The sequence below is a fragment of the Lagenorhynchus albirostris genome, chromosome 8, assembly GCF_949774975.1.
Source record: "Lagenorhynchus albirostris chromosome 8, mLagAlb1.1, whole genome shotgun sequence".
NCBI classification, from domain to species: domain Eukaryota; kingdom Metazoa; phylum Chordata; class Mammalia; order Artiodactyla; family Delphinidae; genus Lagenorhynchus; species Lagenorhynchus albirostris.
In genome coordinates, this window is record NC_083102.1 from 49,414,365 (window position 1) to 49,431,645 (window position 17,281).

At 43.1% G+C, this 17,281-nt stretch overlaps 1 pseudogene; it reads left to right on the plus strand.

Annotated features, from left to right (window-relative positions):
• Window positions 1-7,681: 7,681 nt before the first annotated feature.
• LOC132524327 (ribulose-phosphate 3-epimerase-like) lies at window positions 7,682-17,009 on the plus strand (annotated as a pseudogene).
• Window positions 17,010-17,281: the final 272 nt, after the last annotated feature.

Genomic DNA, 17,281 nt, shown 5'->3' on the forward strand with positions numbered 1-17,281 from the left:
GAGCAGCTTTTCATGTGCTTCTTGGCCATCTGTATGTCTTCTTTGGATAAATGTCTGTTTAGGTCTTTTGCCCATTTTTGGATTGGGTTGTTTGTTTTTTGAATATTGAGCTGCATGAGCTGTTTATATACTTTGGAAATTAATCCTTTGTCCATTGATTCGTTTGCAAATATTTTCTCCCATTCTGAAGGTTGTCTTTTCGTCTTGTTTATGGTTTCCTTTGCTGTGCAAAAGCTTTGAGGTTTCATTAGGTCCCATTTGTTTATTTTTGTTTTTATTTCCATTACTCTAGGAGGTGGATCAAAAAAGATCTTGCTGTGATTTATGTCAAAGAGTGTTCTTCCTATGTTTTCCTCTAAGAGTCTTATAGTGTCCAGTCTTACATTTAGGTCTCTAATCCATTTTGAGTTTCTTTTTGTGTATGGTGTTAGGGAGTGTTCTAATTTCATTCTTCTACATGTAGCTGTCCAGTTTTCCCAGCACCACTTATTGAAGAGACTGTCTTTTCTCCATTGTATATCCTTGCCTCCTTTGTCATAGATTACTTGACCAAAGGTATGTGGTTTTACCTCTGGGCTTTCTATCTTGTTCCATTGATCTATGTTTCTGTTTTTGTGCCAATACCATATTGTGTTGATTACTGTAGCTTTGCAGTATAGTCTGAAGTCAGGGAGTCTGATTCCTCCAGCTCTGTTTTTTTTCCCTCAAGACTGCTTTGGCTATTTAGGGTCTTTTGTGTCTCCATACAAATTTTGAGTTTTTTTGTTCTATTTCTGTAAAAAATGCCATTGGTAATTTGATAGGGATTGCATTGAATCTGTAGATTGCTTTGGGTAGTAGAGTCATTTTCACAATGTTGATTCTTCCAATCCAAGAACATGGTATATCTCTCCATCTATTTGTATCATCTTTAATTTCTTTCATCAGTGTCTTATAGTTTTCTGCATACAGGTCTTTTGTCTCCTTAGGTAGGTTTATTCCTAGGTATTTTATTCTTTTGTTGCAATGGTAAATGGGAGTGTTTCCTTAATTTCTCTTTCAGATTTTTCATCATTAGTGTATAGGAATGCAAGATATTTCTGTGCATTAATTTTGTATCCTACAACTTTACCAAATTCATTGATTAGCTCTAGTAGTTTTCTGGTGGCATCTTTAGGATTCTCGATGTATAGTATCATGTCATCTGCAAACAGTGACAGTTTTACTTCTTCTTTTCCAATTTGTACTCCTTTTTCTTTTCTAATTGCTGTTTGCTAGGACTTCCAAAACTATGTTGAATAATAGTGGTGAGAGTGGACATCCTTGTCTTTTTCCTGATCTTAGAGGAAATGCTTTCAGTTTTTCACCATTGAGAACGATGTTTGCTGTGGGTTTGTCGTATATGGACTTTATTATGTTGACATAGGTTCCCTCTATGCCCACCTTCTGGAGAGTTTTTATCATAAATGAGCGTTGAATTTTGTCAAAAGCTTTTTCTGCATCTATTGAGATGATCATATGGTTTTTATTCTTCAATTTGTTAATATGGTGTATCACATTGATTGATTTCCATATATTGAAGAATCCTTGCATCCCTGGGATAAATCCCACTTGATCATGGTGTATGATCCTTGTAACGTGTTGTTGGATTCTGTTTGCTAGTATTTTGTTGAGGATTTTGCATCTATATTTATCAGTGATATTGGTCTGTAATTTTCTTTTTTTGTAGTATCTTTGTCTGGTTTGGGTATCAGGGTGATGATGGCCTCATAGAATGAGTTTGGGAGTGTTCCCTCCTCTGCAATTTTTTGGAGGAGTTTGAGAAGGATGGGTGTTAACTCTTTTCTAAATGTTTGATAGAATTCACCTGTAAAGCCATCTGGTCCTGGGCTTTTGTTTGTTGGAAGATTTTTAATCACAGTTTCAAATTCATTACTTGTGATTGGTCTGTTCATATTTTCTATTTCAACTGGTTCAGTCTTGGAAACTTATACCTTTCTAAGAATTTGTCCATTTCTTCCATTTTATTGGCATAGAGTTGCTTGTAGTAGTCTCTTAGGATGCTTTGTATTTCTGCAGTGTCTGTTGTAACTTCTCCTTTTTCATTTCTAATTTTATTGATTTGAGTCCTCTCCCTCTTTTTCTTGATGAGTCTGGCTAATGCTTTATCAATTTTGTTTATCTTCTCAAAGAACCAGCTTTTAGTTTTATTGATCTTTGCTATTGTTTTCTTTGTTTCTATTTCATTTATTTCTGCTCTGATCTTTATGATTTCTTTCCTTCTGCTAACTTTGGGTTTTGTTTGTTCTTCTTTCTCTAGTTCCTTTAGGTGTAAGGTTAGATTATTTATATGAGAGTTTTGTTTCTTGAGGTAGGCTTGTATAGCTATATACTTTGCTCGTAGAACTGCTTTTGCTGTATCCCACAGGTATTGGATTGTCGTGTGTTGTCATTTGTATCTAGGTATTTTTTTATTTCCTCTTTGATTTCTTCAGTGATCTCTTGGTTATTTAGTAACGTATTGTTTAGCCTCCATGTGTTTGTGTTTTTTACATTTTTTCCCCTGTAATTCATTTCTAATCTCATAGCATTGTAGTCAGAAAAGATGCTTGATATGATTTCAATTTTCTCAGATTTACTGAGGCTTGATTTGTGACCCAAGATGTGATCTATCCTGGAGAATGTTCCATACGCACTTAAGAAGAAAGTGTAATCTGTTGTTTTTGGATGGAATGTCCTATAAAGATCAAGTAAATCTATCTGGTTTATTGTGTCATTTATAGCTTCTGTTTCCTTATTTATTTTCATTTTGGATGATCTGTCCATTGGTGTAAATGAGGTGTTAAAGTCCCCCACTATTATTGTGTTACTGTCGATTTCCTCTTTTACAGCTGTTAGCAGTTGTCTTATGTATTGAGGTGCTCCTATGTTGGGTGCATATATATTTATAATTGTTATATCTTCTTCTTGGATTGATCCCTTGATCATTATGTAGTGTCCTTCCTTGTCTCTTGTAACATTCTTTATTTTCAAGTCTACTTTATCTGATATGAGTATTGCTACTCCAGCTTTCTTTTGATTTCCTTTTGCATGGAATATCTTTTTCCATCCCCTCACTTTCCATCTGAATGTGTCCCTAGGTCTGAAGTGGGTCTCTTGCAGACAGCATATATATGGGTCTTGTTTTTGTATCCATTCAGCAAGCCTGTGTCTTTTGTTTGTAGCATTTAATCCATTCACATTTAAGGTAATTATCAATATGTATGTTCCTATGACCATTTTCTTAATTGTTTTGGGTTTGGTTTTGTAGGTCCTTTTCTTCTCTTGTGTTTCCCACTTAGAGAAATTCCTTTAGCATTTGTTGTAGAGCTGGTTTGGTGGTGCTGGATTCTCTTAGCTTTTGCTTGTCTGTAAAGCTTTTGATTTCTCCATGGAATCTGAATGAGATCCTTGCTGGGTAGAGTAATGTTGGTTGTAGGTTCTTCCCTTTCCTCACTTTAAGTATATCATGCCACTCCCTTCTGGCTTGTAGAGTTTCTGCTGAGAAATCAGCTGTTAACCTTATGGGAGTTCCCTTGTATGTTATTTGTTGTTTTCCCCTTGCTGCTTTCAATAATTTTTCTTTGTCTTTAATTTTTGCCAATTTGATTACTATGTGTCTCGGCATGTTTCTCCTTGGGTTTATCCTGTATGGGACTCTCTGCACTTCCTGGACTTGGGTGGCTATTTCCTTTCACATGTTAGGGAAGTTTTCGACTATAATCTCTTCAAATGTTTTCTTGGGTCCTTTCTCTCTCTCTTGTCCTTCTGGGACCCCTGTAATGCGAATGTTGTTGCATTTAATGTTGTCCCAGAGGTCTCTTAGGTTGTCTTCATTTCTTTGCATTCTTTTTTCTTTAGTCTGTTCCACAGCAGTGAATTCCACCATTTTGTCTTGCAGGTCACTTATCTGTTCTTCTGCCTCAGTTATTCTGCTATTGATTCCTTCTAGTGCATTTTACATTTCAGTTATTGTATTGTTCATCTCTGTTTGTTCTTTAATTCTTGTAGGTCTTTGTTAAACATTTCTTGCATCTTCTCCATCTTTGCCTCCATTCTTTTTCGGAGGTCCTGGATCATCTTCACTATCATTATTCTGAATTCTTTTTCTGGAAGCTTGCCTATCTCCACTTCATTTAGTTGTTTTTCTGAGGTTTTATCTTGTTCTTTCATCTGGTACATAGCCCTCTGCCTTTTCATCTTGTCTATCTTTCTGTGAATGTGGTTTTTGTTCCACAGGCTGCAGGATTGTAGTTCTTCTTGCTTCTGCTCTCTTCCTTCTGGTGGATGAGTGTCTCTAAGAGACTTGTGCAGGTTTCCTGATGGGAGAGACTGGTGGTGGGTAGAGCTGGCTGTTGCTCCAGTGGGCAGAGCTCAGTAAAACTTTAATCTGCTTGACTACTGATGGGTGGGGCTCGGTTCCCTTCCTGTTGGTTGTTTGGCCTCGGGCAACCCAACGCTGGAGCCTGCCTGGGCTCTTTGGTGGGGCTAATGGCGTACTCTGGGAGGGCTGCCGCCAAAGAGTACTTCCCAGAACTTCTGCTGCCAGTGTCCTTGTACTCTCGGTGAGCCACAGCCACCCCCTGCCTCTGCAGGAGACCCTCCAACACTGGCAGGTAGGTCTGGTTCAGTCTCCCCTGGGTTCACTGCTCCTTCCCCTGGGTCCTGATGCACACACTACTTTGTGTGGGCAGGCAGATTCTTAACCACTGCGCCACCAGGGAAGTCTCCTTGGCAATTTATTTTCTAAAAAACTTCTTATTATGGACATTTTCAAACTTAATACAAAATTAGATAGAATACCCAGTTTCAAGCAATTATCAATTAATGGCTAATGTTGTTTCTTCTGTATTACTATTTTCCTCCCCCTCCTCACACTGAATTACTTTACAGCAAATCCCAGACATATCTTTTCGTCTGTGAATGCCTCAGTACATAGCTCTGAAGATAAAATCTTTCTGTTTTGCTTTACCATAAGACCCTTATCACACCTACAAATTTAATGGTAATTTCTTAAGATCATAAAAAATCCAGTCAGTCATCAGATTTTCCTGGTTATCTCGTTAATGCTTTTTAAAAATAGTTGATTTGTTTAAATTGGGATCCAGACATGTACGTTGCATTTGGGTGTTAGGTCTTGTAAATCTTTTAAAATCTGACTATTCGTCCTTCCTGTTTGTTTTCTTGTCATTTATTTGTGAAGAAACTTGGTCTTTTGTTCCTTAGTTGTCCCTCATTTTGGATTTTGCTGAATTCCTCCCCACGGAGTTGTGAATATGTTCCTCTTTCCCCTTGTTTTTCCTGTAAACTGGTAGTTGGCTCTAGAGGCATAACCAAGTTGGATTTTTTGGCAAGACTACCTCATGGGAGGTGCTGTGAACTTCCTGTTACACCCTATCAGGAGGTATGTCCTGCCTTGCTTTCTCTATCTCTTATATTTGGTAAAATACACATAACATCAAATTTACCCTTTTAGCCACATTGAAGTGTACAATTCAGTGGTATTTAGTACATTCACCATGTTGTGCTACTACCACCACTATCTAATTCTGGAACTTTTCTGTCACCTCAAAAAGAAACTCTGTACCCATTAAGTAGTCATTCCCCACCTCCCTCTCCCCAGCCCCTGGTAGCCATGAATCTACTTTTTGTCTCTCTGAATTTTTCATATAAATGGAATCATGTAATACGTGGCCTTTTGTATCTGGCTTCTTTCACTTAGTATAATGTTTTCAAGGCTCATGCATGTTTGTAGCACGTGTCAGTACTACATTCCTTTTTGAAATTAATTAATTAATTAATTTATTTATTTTTGGCTGTGTTGGGTCTTTGTTGCTGCGCGTGGGCTTTCTCTAGTTGTGGTGAGCGCGGGCTCCTCCTTGTTATGGCTCGTGGGCTTCTCATTGCGGTGGCTTCTCTTGTTACGGAGCACGGGCTCTAGGTGCGTGGGCTTCAGTAGCTGTGGCACACAGGCTCAGCAGTTGCGGCTCACGGGCTCTAGAGCGCAGGCTCAGTAGTTGTGGCACACGGGCCTAGTTGCTCCGTGGCATGTGGGATCTTCCTGGACCAGGGCTTGAACCTGTGTCCCTTGCATTGGCAGGCAGATTCCTAACCACTGCGCCACCAGGGAAGTCCCCTGCATTCCTTTTTATGGCTAAATAATATTCCATTGTGTGGAATTTTATTTATCTATTCCTCAGTTGATAGACATTTGGGTTGTTTCCACCTTTTGACTTCTGTGAATAGTGATGCTGTGAACATACACGTACCATTTTGCTGGAACACCTGTTTTAACCCCTAGGAGTGCCTCTCTTTTTGTGGTGTTAGGACTCATCGATGGGTTCAGTTGGCCTCAGCCTGATCCATATATGATAATGTTCCCTGTGGGCCTTTCATCTGTTGATTTTAGCCACTATTGATGACCACTGCCTGTTCCAATAGGGTTCCAATAACACACTTCTCATAGAGGTCAAGGTGGTCTAACCATTTTACTTTCAGTTAACATTAAAGCAGCACTGTTCTGGGCAACAAAGTTCATGCATTCCTATGAGGGGAAGAAAATGGGGGGCAGGGGGGCTGGTGACCAAAAAGTGTGAGAAAAGCTGCATATGATGGATGCCCTTGCTGCTCACATGCAGTGCTCACTCACATGCTAAGGCCCCTGGGAAGCTGTGTAGTCAAAAAGCCTGTTTAGCTTTAACTCTGTATTTCCCAAGTTTATTTGACTATGAATATTTTTTTCTCTACACTTATTCTAATTATCCATTGGAACATGCTTTGGAGAATATTGTTTTAGAGTCTAGGTTACTTAAAATACTACTAATTAATTTATACCTATGTGTTTCTTAGCTGTTTGGAACTGACCTGACAGTCCCCAGAATCTTCTATTATCACTTAGTGGCCATAAGTTAACCATATTCTTGCAAAATCCCTGGACAGCAGAGTTGGCAATATTGCTGGCAAAGTTTCACCTGGAAACTCTGAATTGAGATTATGTCCTTGGGAATGAATGCTTGAGTCAAAGAAGCAAATATCAATTTCACCCATCACCTCCATCTTAAGTGTTTGATGGACACCTGTGATAAACCTTAGAGAAGCACCATACTGATGTGTAAGCCAGAGCTGCTTATCATTCCTCTCTGCTCTTCATTGCTTTACTCTGCACGGCCCCCAAACCATGCCGAGGTCCCCCTTCATGTTTCCCTGGGTCACACTGCTGGGGGCTCTGTCCCACCACCCACACGTCAGTGTGGTTAGATAATGCTAAACACTGAGGTCATGTGGAGAGAGGGTCTAGCAGACTCCTTGGTTGACTTTCTAAGGTCAGGGATTTGACAGAGCTCCTTTCCCGTGGTCACTTAAATGCATTTCACTTACTAGTTTGTTTTTAAAAGTTTTTAACCAGTCAAGCAGCCATGCAAAATGCTGTGATCTGCACCTTTGAGGCCAGAAGAATGGCACAAAGGTGGTGCCTGCCCTCACCATTTAGGTGGGCTCAGCAGGGTAGCAGGGGCTTGTGGGGAGTGGGAGGAGCTGGTAGGAGGAAGAGTAGTGAGCAATCCAGTGCGGGGAAAGTGGAAACCCTGGGCCATTTCACTGTTAGATAGAGGACCCAGCTCTGTGAAGTGTGTGCTGTAACTGGGGCTTCTAGGTAGAGGCGGTAATGAAGGTCAGCCGGAGTATAGAGTGGTTCCAGGTCAGAGATTTGCTGGGGATACAGGGGAAGGGGCCTGGCCAGAGTTGGGCAGGGTGCCAGGACCCTGGAAGTCATCTGCCTTGGTTCTGATGGGCTCAGGAGTTAAGCAGGGCCAAGTATGCTTGCGGGAGGCCTCACTGGCCTAACCTAAAAATTAACTTATACAACCTAACATCCAGCATCCTAGGACAGGCTGGCATTGAGAGGCAGGATAATGGAGTGGTTGAGAGCACAGATGTCGGTGCCAGACTTCCAGGGTTCAAATCCTAGCTCTGCTGCTCACTAGCTGTGTGACCTTGGGCAAGTCACTCCACCTCTCTGTGCCCCTGTCTTCCCAGGGAGGAATAAAAGTAAGACCTACCTTATAGGGTTGTTTATGAAGATTAAAGGAGTTAAGATATGCAAAAGCACTTAGAACCATGCCTGGCACCTAGTAAAGTGTTGAGATTTACCTGTTATGATTAAATGGTGGGCTTAGAGGACAGATCCGTGAGCTGCTGGGCACTGAGAGCTGCTGGGGTGCTGGGTAAGTAGTGGGGAGGAGGGGGGCTCCAGGGCAGGTGGGCAGGAGCAAAGGAGAGAGGGAAGGGACTCTGCCTGTGGGCAAGCCAGGGAGGGAAGAGCTGGATCTTGAACTCACCAGACACCCCACCGTTTTTGGAACAGGGAAGGTTGCAGAGCCCTGTTCTGTGCCAATAGGCCCAGATCACAGTTTGCTCCTGTCTCCCTAGGAAAAAGGGGGTCATGGCCATGCTCACATCCCTGTCCCTAGGTTACCTGAGTTCCCCTCCTGGCCTCCTTCTCCAGTGGTTCCCATGTGTCGCTCATCTGTTCTCTTTAGAACAGTCACAAAAGTTTCAACTGAACTTAGTATCAGGTTATAATTCTTTTTCCTGACGACTCAGCTTGCTTTTCCTTTTTATTTTCTGCATGAGAAAAGGGAAAACCTTCCCTAGGATCACTGAACACAGCCTTCCTTTCTCTTGATAATAGCCTGGTGAAGGTGGGGAGGGGGTAGTGCGCGGAAACTGCCAGGCAAGTAGAGCCGACTGTCCACACGTCAGTGTCCAGAGGCTTCCGTGTCCCCGTGTCCCCTGCTACCTGGCCTGTCGGCACCGGCTCCAGGGGGCTCTGCGTGCTCACTGGCCCAGCTTTCAGAACCAGGCCCCCAACAGCCAGCCTGGTGGGGGGCTCCAGCTCCATCCCCCCATGGTGACGTGGGATCTGTTTCATCTCAGTATATAATTAGCTAAAACTAGACCAAGTCACTGCTTTTAACAGCCCTTTTGCCTCCTGATCTTACCCACTCCCATTTTTGTTTTGGAAGGATCTTCCTTTCCACTTCAGGGTCCAGAAATATACATTTGGTTTTGTTTAAACATTGTTTTCTAAGAATATCTATGCGACCGCCTTACTCTCTAACTTTGCCAGCACCCTCCTGCCTCTGTTTCTTACCTGTGCCATTTCCTCTCTAGGTCGTGTCCTCAGCCTTGTGTTTGGGCATGAAAGCATCCTGGACGTTGGGCATCTAGGTCTTCTCTCAGCACCACCTCTGGACCAGTTCTGTGGACCCCAGCCCTTGCTTCAGACCTTTCTGTTTTGGGGTCACACGGCAGCTTGGTGTGTTAAGGGCAAGCCTCACCGGCATCTAGGTTTCCCCATACATTGCTTTGATGTTCCCTCGTCAGCAGCAGCCTCAGTCTCTGCGTCACACTGAGAGCCAGCCCCTATTTCATAATCACTATTAACTTTCAAAAGTAGGTCCCTATTTGGCACTGCCCACTCAGCACGAGGTGCTAACGTCGGCACTACTCACTGCTAAGTTCTTTGTGCGTCTGAGTCAGCTCCTTACTTTCCCTACTCCGTCTCTAAAGGTGGCCTCTGCTTCTTTTCCTGGCTTCACACTCTGGGTGAGGAGAAAGGTAGTGAGATGCTCCTAAGACCAAAGTCATGATTGCTCCCCTTTCCTGAGGGTCTCCAGACACAGGTTCAGGGGCACGTGTAGGTTTGTATGTTCTGAGGGGAGAAATGATTCCACAACAGAAAGAAGTGGCCTCACAAGAATGGAAGGACAACTTCAAACATGCTGTCAGTAACTCATCAAATGACAGCGATGCAGTAACCCTTCAGGTCACGCCTGGCAGCCAGCTGATCCTGGGCAGGGGAAACCAATGGCCAAAGAAAGGAGGAAGCACACCTGAGCCAACCTGCTCACAAGCTGCAATATGTAAACGTGGGTACAAAGCAGTTACTTAATTCCTGCACCTGTTCTGACTCAGCACACGCTTCAATTACTTTTTTTTTAAATTGTAACATCTTTATTGGAGTATTATTGGTGTACAATGTTGTGTTAGTTTCTGCTGTAGGATGAAGTGAATCAGCTATACGTATACACACTTGAAGTATTGGGCCAGGATTTGACAGGATGCCAGTGCTGGCAGCACACGCAGAAAATTTCACGGTGACACCACCCAGATGGTGCCAGGAAAGGGACACAGAGCCCAGTGGGCTCTGCCTGCAGCTCTGGAGGAGAAGCCTTCCTCCTGCCTGCAGGGAAGACTTGGGCTGATGCCTGGCTCCCCTGGAGTAGCCTGCAAAATAAACTAGCATGGACCTGACATTTAAAAATTCGTCAGCTGTAGATTTTCAAAGTGTATCAATGGGGTTTGGGTTTCATGATTGCTGCTAAAAAAATGTGAGCAACTCGCATGACTATATTCAATTTTCACTGATTTAATTACTGCTAAGAAAAGAAACTGCCAGATGGAAAAGACATCGGCATCACATTTCTCACGGTGTTCAAGTTGGCATCAGCATTGATCAAAACCTTGCAGTGGCCTCTCGTTTCCATCCGTGGTTTTAAAGTGACTGTACTTAGGTGACTTATTTGTGATCCCCTCTTCATTACTGTGTCTTGGACAGTATCAAAACAGACGTGCCTTGGGCTTCCCCGGTGGTGCAGTGGTTGAGAGTCTGCCTGCCGATGCAGGGGACACGGGTTCGTGCCCCGGTCCGGGAAGATCCCACATGCCGCGGAGCGGCTGGGCCCGTGAGCCATGGCTGCTGAGCCTGCGCGTCCGGAGCCTGTGCTCCGCAATGGGAGAGGCCACAACAGTAAGAGGCCCGCGTACCACACACACACACAAAAGACCTGCCTGTGGCTGTTTATATAAATCTTTAAGTTCAGTATCTTGTGAGCTTCCAGAACTTTTGTTGGCAGAATATGGTAGTGCTTTATAAATGCATGTGGGAGAAAACCTTGAAAAGATGGTAGACTCGTTTATAGAAGAGGTAGCAAACAATGACCTTTCTGGAACATAGAAAAAAAAATATATGCATCTGCTTTAAGCAGCTTTTTATTAGTGAAATGCACGGCTTACGTTATAAGTAGTAAAACCTAAGCCTTGGCAGCAGTTTTAATTCTCCAGGGAGCACAGATTATGTTCAAAGGGCTAAGATGGTTCATGGTAAGATCAGAATGGGTTACGGAACAATTAGAGAGAAAATTCAACTCAAAATAAATGTCAACTGAGTGGTTCTAGGACTGAGCATTTTTACTGGCGGGTGAGGTGTCTAACATTTGGATGCATTTGAATTATCGTCACAGAGTGAGAGAGGACCTTAGCTGTCATCTTCTCTCTTTTCCCCAGCCTCCAGTCCTGGAACCTCTGACAGCTGATATGGTTGACCTTGCTCAGGACCTCACAGGCAGCCTACCTCGTGGATGCTTGCCCAGGTCTAAGCTTACACGGTTTCCCTGTCGCCTCTAAATACCCAGCTTCCTCTCTGAATGGCCCACAGCGAATGCACGTCTATAGTACAGGTTTGCTAATACCTGAAGTTAGGTCTCATGTGTCTTCCAACTTGGCTTTTCCTTTTTCAGGCTGATTCTGTGGATCTGGATCCTTCGTGTGGTGGCTCACTTAACCAAAGAGAATGAACTTCCTGGAGAGAAGAGAACAGTGCTTCAGCCAAGCAAAGCTTGTGTAGCTGTGCTTCTAAACTAGACTGTCCAAAAAGCCCATGAGCATTTTCTAGACCAGCATCCCATCTCATTCAGCCTTTCCTCCCTTTCAGAGTTTCCAGAACTTTCACCATCCTGGAGGTCCAGCACTAGCTGGTATCAGTTAACCAATGGTCTTAAAAGCGATAATAATATTCCATTGTATATATACATATATACACACAGCATTTTGTCCATCTGTTCGTCCATTGATGCATGCTTGGATTGCTTCCACCTTTGACTCTTGTGAATAATGCTGCTATGAACATGGCTGTACAAATATTTGCTCAAGTCCCTGCTTTCATTTCCGTGGGGTATATACCCAGAAGTGGAATTGCTGGATCATATGGTAATCCCATGTTTTGAGGAACTGTTATGCTGTTTTCCACAGGAACTGCACATGATCTTTTTTTTTTTTTACTGCATATGCTATAGTATAATTATAACAATTTATTAGATATTGCCAAACTTTTTTCTAAAATTATATATATATACACACACCCCTACCAGCAGTGACTCAAATCTTTGCCAACACTATTATCAGATTTCTTAATTTTGGCAAATTTAGTGGTTTTAAAATGATTATTTTATCATGGTCTTAATTTTTATTTCCCTAATTACCACTGCAATTACTCATTTTACATGTCTGTAAGTTTTGTTTTTCATATGGAAGTCATTAATCCATTAAGAATTAATTTTGGGGGCTTCCTGGTGGTGCAGTGGTTGAGAGTCCGCCTGCCGATGCAGGGGACACGGGTTCGTGCCCCAGTCCGGAAAAAAAAAAAAGAATTAATTGTTGTGTATGGTGTATGATAGAAATCTAATTTTACTCTTTTTTTAAAATTTATTTATTTATTTATTTTTGGCTGTATTGGGTCTTTGTTGCTGTGCACAGGCTTTCTCTAGTTGCGGCGAGCAGGGGCTACTCTTCATTGCGGTGTGCAGGCTTCTTATTGTGGTGGTTTCTCTTGTTGCGGAGCATGGGCTCTAGGCATGTGGGCTTCAGTAGTTGTGGCTTGTGGGCTCAGTAGTTGTGGGGCACAGGCTTAGCTGCTCCGCGGCATGATCTTCCCGGACCAGGGCTCGAACCCGTGTCCCCTGCATCGGTAGGTGGATTCTTAACCACTGCGCCACCAGGGGAGCCCTTCACTCCTTTTTATGTGGATAACCAAGTGTCCTGGCTCCATCCTCTTCCCATAGCCACTATCTCATATGTCAAGTTTCCATATATGGTTGGTCTGCCTCTGAGCTGTTTGTTCATTTGGTTACTTTGTCAACCTACGTTAATGGCATCTGTTCTCTTTATCAGGAGGGGACAATGAGGTATTGAGAGAGACTGATCCTGGGTTAACTGGGCACTTACTGTCCGGCATTGTAATTGCACCTGGCTATGGACGAGGTGGTTGGAATTGGCCTGCTAGTTGAATAAAGTCCATGCACTCATGGAGCTCAAAGATACATATATTTAAATCCCGATGATGTAACGTGGTAAGTGTGGTAATAGAGGAATAGATGACATGATATGAGAAAAAAACAGCAAAGAAACAACTAACTAGTATTTGGGTGTCCAAGAAGGTAACGGGGGGGTGACCATTTCAAATGAGCTGAGGTCTAGAGGTACACAAATTTAATATCAAATCCCAGTGCTCCTACTTATTAGCTGTGTGACCCTGAAAAATTCTCAAGACATCGCTGAGCCTCAACTTCCTGTGTATTCAACAGAGGTAATAATAATACTTACCTCAGAAGGTGGCTGGGAACATTAAAACAAACCACATATCAGGAGCACTTAGCCCAGGGCCTGACACAGTGGAAGTACTCAATAAATGTACACCTATCAATTCATTCATCCAATAATATTAACTGAGTACCTACTATGTGCCAGGCATGGTAATAGGCTATAAGTACAAGTGTGAGAAGGCAAATGGTCTTTGCTCTCATGTAGCTTTTGGTCAACCAGGATACACATATGCTCATAAAATATTCACACAAATATATCATTACAGATTTGATGAGTGCTATAAAGGGAAATTATAGCATGCTAGGACAGAACAGAAGAGGGAAACCTGATTTATGATGAGTGTTTTTATTATCACTACACATTTCTGAGCTGGGACTTGAAGGGTGGATAGGAGTTTATGGGCACAGCAAGTGGGGATGGCCATTCCAGGCAGACTAGACTTCAGAGGAAAAGGCATGAGATGCGAAAGCTTTTCTCTAGGTCAGGGGCAAGTGCCCCCTCACTCAGGACTCCCCTCACTGCCCAAAGACTTAGAGGGATTCCTCATGTCCACCTTTTCCAGGGAAAAGGCAGGAGAAATTGAGTGCCTGTGGCCTCCAAACATGTCTGGTGGCTCAGTGAACTCTGATCTTTTGTCAGTGTGATAAACTGTTCTCAATCCACTGACCAGCTCCTTGGTAATACTGGGCTGAAGATAAATGGTGAAAATGGCTTAGATGAGCTGGATTACTCCCGTGAAGTAATCCCGTTAATGTTGGTCAAAAATGTATTTAGGACTGACCTCAGTTTGGCACTCCAAAGCTCAAAGATAAAAAGAAGTGCTCAGAGAAAAGAAAGTAAAGTGATTAAAAGATTTTCCAAGACGTATGTGAAGTATTCTTACAAGCTAACGGTGCATACTGTTTGCCATTTAGAGCAGATGGGACAAAGAGTTATATTTGCAAGAAGGGAAATACAGATGCTTGTGAGGAGGTTTTCTGGAACAAGTACAATTCAATAGTTCTCAAATTGCAGTGTGTATCAGAGTCCCTCCAGGAGCCTGTTAAAAATTTAGACTCCCTCTGCAGTGATGGCCATTGTCAATGTGCTCAGGAGTCTGCATGGGTTCTCTCCCAGCCGGAGAGCCCTGGCTCCGCCCACTCCACACCACAGCTTAGCGCTAGGTCTGGGGCAGACGCGTCCTGGGAGAAGTTTGCCACAGAGGCAGCCCAGATCCCAGGGGGCAGGACAGCCACCTCAGTTCCTGCAGCCACTATGCCCCGACCCCCAGCCCCAGGCTACTCCACACCAGAGCCTTGCACTAGATCTGGGACAAACACAACAGAGAAAGGGTTGGGCAGCTTCTGAGCAGAACTGACGCTGCCTGTGTGGGCAGTGCATAGGTCCTTACTTGCTTCAGCATCACCTCCTTTGAGGCAGGGCTCACACTCACAGGCAATGGATCCTACTGAACCCAACCCTCAGGGCTTCTAATCCAACAACTGGCGGGGGGGCAGACCCCACCCCTGCCAGGGTGGCAAGAGAGGAAGCCCCATCTCATATCCTGCACAGGCTCTAGATACTACAACACCTACCACACCCCCTGTCCAGGGGATAACAGCCAGCACACCCTGAGGAAAGACGTGACTGGTGTCCATACCGAAACCAGCCCTTGCATGAAAACGTGGGACATACGTAGTCTACACAGGGACGTTCTCACATAAAAACACCCTTTCAAGACCACAGCAGATAACTGTTTCTCTTAAATTTATAGAGACAGAGAAAGTTAAGTAAAATGAAAAGGCAGAGGAACTACACCCAATCAAAAGAACAAGAGAAATCCTCTGAAAGAACAAATTATGAAACAGAGCTCATCTGTCTACTAGACCCCAAGTTCAAAAAGGTGGTAATAAAAATGCTAACCGAACTAAGAAAGATTATCAATAGAAACACAGATCACTGTAACAGGAACTAGAAACTATAAACATGAACCAATAAAAAATAGACAATTCCATTGCTGAGATAAAAACCAATCTAGAAACAATGAATAGCAGACTAAATGACACAGAAGAATGAATAAGTGATCTGGAAGATAGGATAATGCAAATCACCCAATCAGAACAGCAGACAGAAAGACAAATGAAAAAAAAAAAAAAGAAAGCAACATATAAGATCTATGGGATAATATAAAACATGCCAACCTATGCATAATAGGGGTTCCAGAAGGAGAAGAGAGAGGGAAGGGGATCAAAAAATGTATTTGAAGAAATTATGGCTGAAAACTCCTCAAACCTAAAGAAGGAAACAGATATCCAGGTACAGGAAGCACAGAGAGTCCCAAACAAGATGAACCCAAAAAGACCAAGACACATTATAATTAAAATGGCAAATGTTAAAGAGAGGATTCTAAAGACAGCAAGAGAAAAACAAAGAGTCAGTTACAAGGGAAGCCCCATAAGGCTATCAGTTGATTTCTCTGCAGAAACTTTGCAGGCCAGAAGGGAGTGGCATGATATATTCAAAAAACCTGCAACCTAGGATATTCTACCCATCAAGATTAGCATTTAGAATAGAAGGAGAGGTAAAGAGTTTCTCAGACAAGCAAAAACTAAAAGAATTCAGCAATACTAAATCTACACTAAAAGAAATATTGAAGGGTCTTCTCTAAATAGGAAAGAAGGGCATCCGGCTGCAAGATTGGCCTGTCCATCCTCAACAGTGACCTGGACAGTTTAGGGGCCGATTACCCACACCTGGATGCATTTTGTTCCCAACATCACCTCTGGTCACCTTGTGGTAGAAAGCCTCCTAAAGCAGCTAGGCCAGGACCCTTTCTTTCTTTCTTTTTTTTTTTTTTTGCGGTACGTGGGCCTCTCATTGTTGTGGCCCCTCCCGTTGCGGAGCACAGGCTCTGGACGTGCAGGCTCAGCAGCCATGGCTCCGCAGCATGTGGGATCTTCCCGGACCGGGGCACGAACCCGTGTCCTCTGCATCGGCAGGTGGACTCTCAACCACTGCGCCACCAGGGAAGCCCAGGACCCTTTCTTTGACATGCACATGATGGTGTCCAGGCCGGAACAGTGGTTAAAACCAATGGCTGTAGCAGGAGCCAATCAATATACTTTTCATCTCAAGGCTACTGAGAACCCGGCGGCTTTGATCAAAGACATTCGGGAGAACGGAATGAAGGTTGGCCTTGCTATCAAACCAGGAACTACAGTTGAGTATTTGGCACCATGGGCTCATCAGATAGATATGGCCTTGGTTATGACACTGGAAGCTGGGTTTGGAAGGCAGAAATTCATGGAAGATATGATGCCAAAGGTTCACTAGTTGAGGACCCAGTTCCCATCTTTGGACATTGAGGTTGATGGTGGAGTAGTCCTGACACCATCCATAAATGCGCAGAGGCAGGAGCTAATGTGATTGTATCTGGCAGTGTCATTATGAGGAGTGAAGACCCCAGATCTGTGATCAACCTGTTAAGAAATGTTTGCTTAGAAGCTGCTCAGAAACGCTCTCTCGATCAATGGAACCACAAGGAGTCCAGTGTTTCTGCTTACGAGATCTAGTTTTTACTGGAAAACAAGACTATTACCTACCAAATCGTACCACAGTTCAGGCAGTGCTGCTTTTCTGAGCAATTATTCATTCCAGTGACTAAAATCCATTTTGCAGAATGTTCCAAGAGGTTAGAAATTGGTGTGTATTACATTTTCAGTGATGCAATTTAAAGATTAGTGTGGTAAAATACCATTTTTACTGGGAGACTTGATTTTTATAGAGTAAAAATATGGCTATATCAAGGTTATGAACAGAAATGTGTCTTAATGCCTAAGAAAGG